The sequence below is a fragment of the Malurus melanocephalus genome, unplaced genomic scaffold (genome assembly GCF_030028575.1).
Source record: "Malurus melanocephalus ecotype Western Australia unplaced genomic scaffold, MMel_1.1 scaffold_197, whole genome shotgun sequence".
Classification (NCBI taxonomy): domain Eukaryota; kingdom Metazoa; phylum Chordata; class Aves; order Passeriformes; family Maluridae; genus Malurus; species Malurus melanocephalus.
This window is the reverse complement of record NW_026623429.1, coordinates 263416-271456: the sequence shown is the minus strand read 5'-3', so window position 1 is coordinate 271456 and position 8041 is coordinate 263416. Positions and strand designations below refer to the sequence as shown.

General features: G+C 43.2%; 1 protein-coding gene across 1 annotated transcript in view; it reads right to left on the bottom strand.

Annotated features, from left to right (window-relative positions):
* LOC130577840 (potassium voltage-gated channel subfamily KQT member 1-like) overlaps nt 1-8041 on the bottom strand; it is a 279642-nt gene that overhangs the window by 44016 nt on the left and 227585 nt on the right. The window lies entirely within an intron of this gene.

The window sequence follows — 8041 nt, the reverse complement described above, 5'->3', positions numbered from 1 at the left end:
TCTTACACCTACACCCTGCCATGTATCTGCTCTGCCAGCAGTCTGTGCCATTTTTCCTGCTTTTTATCAATTCGAATATTTCATAGCTGAGCCAAACACCCCAGGGCCTTATCTTGAGGCAAAAATCCTGCCCTGAAATCAAAGGAGTTTCAGCCTGAGGGGTGGGACTGTCTGTCATGAATATTGAAAAATGAAATGGGGCAGGCAGAATCAGAACAGCCAAAYGTGCTTCAGCCTCTTTGGTGGAAATCATATTTAAAAAGAGAAATACTGGAAGGGTGGGAAAACATCTGAGGARAGAGTCTGCAAGTGAAATTTAGCTCGTGTGACTGGTTTGGTACATTAACAGGGGATTATTTCTAGGACTRGAGCTGGCTGAATTTAATCTTTCCTTTGCAGATCTTCTCAGATTAATTTGAATTCTCTCACATTTAAAAAAATCAAATATTCATCCAACTTRTTCCCATTTTTCTCTGCTCACTCCCCATTTTCCTCCATCTCAGCTGAAATTAAACTCTAGCTGATCCATACATGAAAAACTCTAGCTGTCAACAGCTGAAAAAAATATTTGAAAACACTTCAGCCTGTCAAGGAACAAATTGTCCTYCTCCTCCTGCTGCAGTCATTCAGTGAGTGTCACTATTTCACTGCTATCCCCTCTRAAAAATGTCACAGAGATTTAAGTACCCAGGACAAATCCAGGCTTCTGGAGGGCTCCCACCAGCTTTGCCCTGAACCCAAATTTCATTTCCTGCCATAAAACACAGGTATTTCTGGGGTCAGCTCAGTGCCAGCCCCCAAACCAAGAGGTTTCCCAGCAGGRAATGTGTGCAGAGCTGCCAGGTGAGCGTTACCTGTGGATCTCCTCTTGTCCCATGATGGGGCAGAGGTCTGAACAAAGCTGTCCTCCAGCAGGAAAAAGATTTCCTGCATTCTGTGCCATTTCTGGAATGATGCACAGGCTGTTTAGAGTTCTGTTTAACCCTAGACTGGCTGCTCAGAAGAATTAAAATAACAGAATAATTAAAATAACAGAATAATTAAAATAACAGAATAATTCAAATAACAAAGCCCAGGGCTGCCTTTTGTTTGCCTCCAGTGGCATTAGAACACAATGAGATAAGCGAGTAAAGTTCCCTTTGGTGCTCTGGCATTTTGCTTGCTGCTCTAGCAAACAGCAGCTCAGTGAGTTTGGGATTTTATCCCCATCCCCTCTGTTCCTGGAGCTCTGGGTGATGTTTGCCTGCAGCAGAGGTGATTCCACTGCCTTTGGTTGGTGTTCAAGGGGCAGCTGAATGGCCAGGCTGCCCTGAATTGTCACCAAAAGGCAAAAGGAAGATTTTATCCTCYTCAGTGGATCAGACAGAGTTCCAGCCCCATTCTGGGCACTGTAGCTCAGCACATGTTTTTCCAGTGAGATGCTGATCCCTTTTCCTTGGAGAGGAGCAGGCTCGTGGGCTGAGCAGGATAACCCCAGGAGATGATGGGATGGAGCCTGGGCACCCTGGTTTGTCACCTGCTGTGTCACCTGGGCGATGTGCAGGGTCAGTGGGGTCACACAGGGCAGGATTTTACCTTTCTGCTGCTCATAATTCTAAAAAACCCTACAATTAACTCTAAAAMCCCCACAATCTGAGATGGCTGCGCTCAGCAAAGCCACCTGGGGATGCCACCAGCCCTTGGCCCCTGTCCCCTCGAGGCTCTCTCAGCTCTTGAAAAGGCTCTGCCCTGCACATCTGGAGCCCCACAGGAAAGGGATGCGTTTACAGCGAGTCCCAGGGTAAATATTTACCAGAATTCATCTGTAACAACAACATGAACAGGAAAACTACTTAAAAACAACAACAACAACAACAATAAAGAAACCAGCCAAGAAATAAAGGAGTGGTTAATCACTGATCTAATTTTAGAGCAGGAATAACAAAGGGATTGGCATTGAATTGAATTTATTATCTTCAATAAAACAGCTCTGAGGACCGTGTTGCAGAGCCATGACTGCGTTTTCTATCAAACCCCAAAGCWCTGCTTTTTATAGCCCATAATGTCAGTGTCCACAAAAGATGCCAGTGCTCAGGTTTCACTCCCACTGCAGGGAATTTAAGGGTTCCTGTTGACTTTTGTGGGAGCTGCATCAGCCCCACAGCAGCTGCTCATGCCCAAATCCCAAATCCCAAATCCCAAATCCCAAATCCAACCCGTGGCTGCTGTAAGGAGGGGCAAGCCTCAGGTTGGCATGGTGATGATTCTATTTTAAATTTTGTGTGRGGAACTCATATATATWCACACATACATATTCTTTTTTGTTTTTCAGAACTGCTTTTATCTCCAAGTATCATGATAACAGCAGCAAACCACGAGGGAAAAGCAGCAGAGTGTGAGGAGGAAGAAGGGGGTCTGAATTCACCCAGATCTTTATGTTTCTTTTAAGAAAACACAAATGCATCACAAGACCTTTTAAACCTTTTAAACCTTTTCAAGGTTTAAAAATGATCCTTTCTAAGATGGAGAAGGCCACAAGAAGGAGAGGAGGAGGTGMAATGGAGCACAGCAAATCAAACGGGTGCCTCGTCAAAAAAGTGTTCATGAGAGCTGGGGTTAAAAATCACCTATGGGGAATTATTGCTATGGGAAAWTAGCACAAGTGTTTGAAAATCCCACATTCAATCTCTGGGTGATTATGGAGAGACCTATAATGCATACATTCTTATAAAATATATATAAGTATGGTAAAATTAGGTATTTAAAAATAATTCACTGGCTGCTGACCACTCACAACTTTTTTACTGTTTGGAGCATGGTTGTTAATTTATATAAAGAAGGCAGATAATTCAAATAATGGGAAGACCACTCCTCCCTCAACCTTTACAGCTGATCCAGCACCCCASCCCTGTTTTCATTCCACTGTCCAAACACTCATCTAAACTACTGACCGGATGCAGAGTGGAARAAAAGATATCTGGAAATAAACAGATATCTATATTTATACCCATTCTGTCGTGTTTGTGTTGGGGCTGATCAAGAAGATGGAAATCAAACTGTTCTGCACAGAAATGAGGAGTAAAATGGAAGAAAAAGATAAATCCAGTGTTAGCTCAGGGGACAGAGCCTAACCCAGGGAGCTCCCCTGTCCTGACAGCTCTGATGGCACAGAATATTTTCTCTGATTAATGAGGTGTGTTAATTGAGCTGTGGGTGCTCTGATGAAGGGCACAGCTGGGTCACAGCTGGAATCTGTGGCATTTATTTCAGCCCAAGTCASCCACCTGAGCCAGACCAGATCAATTCTCAGCTGATTTTTACAACTGTTTGGTTTAGCTTTCCATAAAAATAGAGAGGAGCAATGGAAACAACGCTTTGTTCGCTGTTATCAAGAGTTTTATCAGCATTATACAATTTTTTAATTGGAGTTTATCATTTCAGAGCAATAGGAAAACACTGAGCAGAAGGTTATTGCCCACTAAACCTTATCTCAAATGGAAAATCCTGGCAAGGCACAAACCATSCAAGGCAAATTCTCCTGGCATGAGAGTTGTAAAATCCAGATTAAGGCAGTGACACACCTGAGAARGTATGAAAAAAGCACTGTAATTTAAAGGCTATTGCTGATATTTTGACAAGGTTATAATGAGATCATGTCATTCTGTGCAGCACTGTGACCTGATTGACTTCATTAAAATCACTGCAAACTACAAACTGGCTCAAGGCTAATGGAGAAGAAGAATATTGCCCAAATTTATGGTGRTGCAACCACAGGCAATGCAGACCACACAGAGTGCACTGAAGAAATGTAAAAGAGTGGGACACTGCATTTGTGCAAATTATTCATAAATGGATTTTTCCCCTCCATGAAGTGATGCACCTCCAGCTGATGTTCTTACCTAGAAAAAGGGGCATGAACACATTGTCAGCACTGAGAAAAGAGAAAARCTGTGCCCTCTTGGACTGCAGACAGCAAGGCAGAGGGAAAAAGATCCTGGGTGTGTGAACATGGGAAATGTGGGGTGACACACACAGGAGAAAAAAAGGGGTTATTCTGTATACAGCCATMCCCAGAGCTGAGGATTGGTGAAAAGAGAGAAGGCCAAAGATGCCCAAACTCCTTCCAGCTGATTCAGGACCAAGCTCTAGGGGCCTCTCAAGAAAAATAAGGAAAACATCCCCAAATAAAGAAAATTCAGTGAAAACCAGGCTCGGACGTGCTAAAATAACAGCACAGCCTGGAGGAAGGAAGGTGTTGGGGAGAAATGAGAAAGGYCACAATTCCAAGGGCTTCAAAACCTGCAGGTGAACTTCACCTGAACTTTAAGACGATGTTTTCTGTGCAGGAAGTTTCTCTGGGAGAGAAGGCTGAGCACAAACAAGAACAAACAACATTTCACCCTTTGCTGTCAGTGTCCTGAGCACCCCTGGCACATTTTGCAGCGGTGTTTATGTCACTTTTCCACATACAGCCGCCTTCCTGCGCTGGAGGTGACACAGTTTGAATGATGGCAAGGTCTGAAGCACGTTTATAACTCATAATTGGATGAATCAGCACTAATGAATTGATCCAGAGAGGTCATTCCTGGTGTATATTCCTAGGAAAGAAGTTCATTTTCCTTTGTAAAACTTCTCTGACTTTCCTATATGATTGTTATTTAAAATAACTATAAATCACTGTTCTACTAAATCCATTTTCTTGCTAAATCCATGTTTTTCTTGCTGCCTTCCTTCTCATCAGTGAACACTTCCCATGTGCTGTCWGCTGCAAACACAGGTTTGATTTGGTGGCCTCTCTGAAGCAAACCTTAAATTGCATGAGACATTCAGAACTRGCAAATAAGTGCTACAAAATGACTTCAAAATCTTTGATTTTGTGGAGAGGATGAAGTGGGGTTCAAGGAGATTGCAGCTCMAAAATTACCCAAACCAAAGTTTATCAACCACTGGGTTGGGCTGGGAGCTGCACTTTGATGATCCCTTCCAGCTCAGGATATTCTGTGGGTCTGTGAAATCCATTTTTTATTCTTCCCAGTCACAACAAAGTGTTCAAATGTTCCTGGCATGGCCACACAAACAGAGGTGCACAGGTTTGGGGAGAGCAATAAAGAGTTAAAAAATTAAAACCATTAAAAATTGGTTACATGGGAACAGCAGGGCCATGACAGACAAAAAGAGGTTCTGCTGCTGCCCTTTTTTATTTTTTTTTTTTTTTTTGCACATTCCCTGCACAGAAATGAAGGTACAGTGAAGGAGCAATTCCTTCAGAGCAAATTTACTCAGCATCCAGAAAAATGAATAACACAACACAGAACAAACTGCAAACAGTCTCAGCCTTTGTTGCTTCCCAACAGCCATGGCACTATTTGGAAACCTCCTGTGAAACATGCACAAGGACTGGCAGAGTTTCTTGGGTTTGCTGCTTAATTTTTCCAAAAAAAAAGGGATCTTCAGACCTGTGCACCTGGAGGACACCATATGCAGTAAAATAATAAAAAAAAAAAAAAAAGGGAACTACTTGGAAATTCTTCTTTGCCTCCAACCCTAACAAGTCTTCTTTGGGGATGTAAAAATTCTGTAATACTGAACAGATGTTAAGGTAACCCAAATACAATACCCAGAATCCTTTYCCCAGCCTGTTATTTTATAATTTATCAAAATGTTTAAATGCTCCTTCACTTGGCTATTAGAAAAATATTATTAAATGAAAGTAAGACTCTTGAGAAGGCTTTGAGCCTTAATGTGTTTTACAGAGAGGAATGAAGGTGCAAAAGCCCTGCCAAGGGCTCGGTGAATGGATAAAGTGTTAGAGGTGATGTGTGTTTTCAGAAGATTTTAGACAGTCTAATTTCAAAATTAGAATTTCCAAAAGCCTGATTCAGGTGAGGTGTTGATGGGATGAGGGCAGGGGACAGGGAGATGCTCAGCTTGGGCTCCTCGAGGCCATTCTTCAACCTGGGAGTTTCTGTGGGATGGACACAATTCTGTCCCTAAAATGCTAAATATTAGCTTATCTCTGGCACAGTGCATGAGTTTTATATCCTCTTTTGTACCCACACCAGACTCCTTGTCCTTTAAAGCAAGGACATGAGTCCAAAAACCAAGAGTTCATTCTCTGATCCCAACAAAATTAGCTCAGAGTTTCAGGAGCGAATTTACCCTGATTTTTTTTACCCTGATTTATCCATTTACCCTGACTCAGAGGGCAACCAGAAACTCCAGGGAGGAATGTGCTCCAAGCCATATTCTCTATTCGAAAATTTGGAAGRCTGGTGAGGAAGGAGCAAAGCCAAAACCTAGAGGTGAGTTTAGCAAGTGGTCCAAATCCCAGCCCAAAGCACCTGGGGGCTTTGGACACTCCAGCTCTGCTTCCAAATTGGCACATYTTGAATGTGGGGTGGGTCAATAAATCCCAACACCGAGGGAATTAATTTTTAACTTCTCTGAAATGCAGTGAGATTGTTTTTCTGTCCGTTCATTTTTGATACCTGCCTGGTTTACAGGATTTACATTTTCTTGGTAACCCCTCACACCCCACTGCTGTTTCCCTTCCAGCCAGCAGGGAATGCTGCTGCATGGAACTAACTCTGTCCCTTCTCTTTCTCTGCCAGGAAAGTGTAGAAACCATTCCCTGCACAATCTGGAACAGATCTGTTCAATCTGCCTTTCAAACTCTGAGTTATTCTCACCTTAGTCCACCCTGCTTTGYTGGTGCTTCTAGCAGCCTTCAAGCACCATGTCCTATTTCCCCTATTTTTTTCCCCTATTTTCCCCTATTTATTTTCCCTATTATTTTCCCTATTTTCCCTGTTTTTTTCCCTATTTTTCCTATTTTTTCCCTATTTTCCCTATTTTTTCCCTGTTTTCAAGCTCACCACTAAAGCTTCATCCAAGAAGGATCCTCATGCTGCAGTCGTAGACAGCTCAGCTTTTCTCTGGGCTGGAAGAAACACCAATCCTTGAGTCTGCCAGCCTCTACTCTTAAATTTGTGAATGGTCCAAAGACCTCCCAGAGCTTGATGTGATATGACAAAAGCAAAGGTATTTTTTTTTCCAGGCTATTTTCCCTTGTCAGCTGCAGTGAGGATAACACACAGATGTGCTCTGAGCCTCTCAGCATTCTCCAGAGAGAGCCCCTTTGGCAGCCATCCTTACTTTTCCCATAAACAGCAGGTTTTTCTTTTTTCTCAGTTTTGATTTATAGCTCTGAGCGTGTCTCTTTTCCATCCTGCAGTTGATGGGACTGAAAGCTGGAAGTTAACAGTGCCATAAAGCTTTGCTTCCAAAACCTGCACATGGTCTTTAAACTTTTGAATCAGAGCACATTTGGGAGCAAATTCTCCAGAGTAACTGGGCTCCATGATAAATTTCCATGGGGCCGTTCTCCAAACCCACAATCCCCAAGGGATAAATTGCTCCCCAATTCCTGCTCTGCTGGGATTGGGATTGTTCAGCCTGGAGAAGGGAAGGCTTTGGGGTGAGCTCATTGTGGCCTTTCAATAATTACAGAGAGCTTATAAGGAAGATTTTTCTTTGAAAAGAGAGACTTTTCACTGAGGGCTGTAACCACAGAATCACAGGGTCAGGAAATTTGGGAAACACCTCTGAGAACATCAAAAAGTCCGAGCTTTGGCTGGATAAAAACACTGAGTCCAGACATGGCCTGGGCACCTCCACCACCTCCCTGGGCACATCCTTGCAGGGAAGAAATCCTTTCTGATGTCCAACCTTTTCCCATTTTCCTTGTCCTGCCTCTCCTGCAGAGCAGTTCATGGCAGGACAGAGCTCTTCATTCTGTGACACAGTGATTTCTCATTCTGTGCCTTYTTTCTGAGCCTCTCTCCTGTCACCAACAGCCCTCCCTGGCACTTCTGGAGCACTTTCCCTTTCACAGCCACGGGGTGTGGATTTTCCAAGGTGCAGGATACCTTCCTGTCCTTTTTGCAGGCTGCCCAGCAGGAATCAGAAATCTCTAAGTTCTAGATGTGAGGGTTTCCCAGGAGCTAAGGCTGGAGTCCCTCCTGCCACAGAGAAGCTCCTGAATCAAAAGAAAAACAAAAAA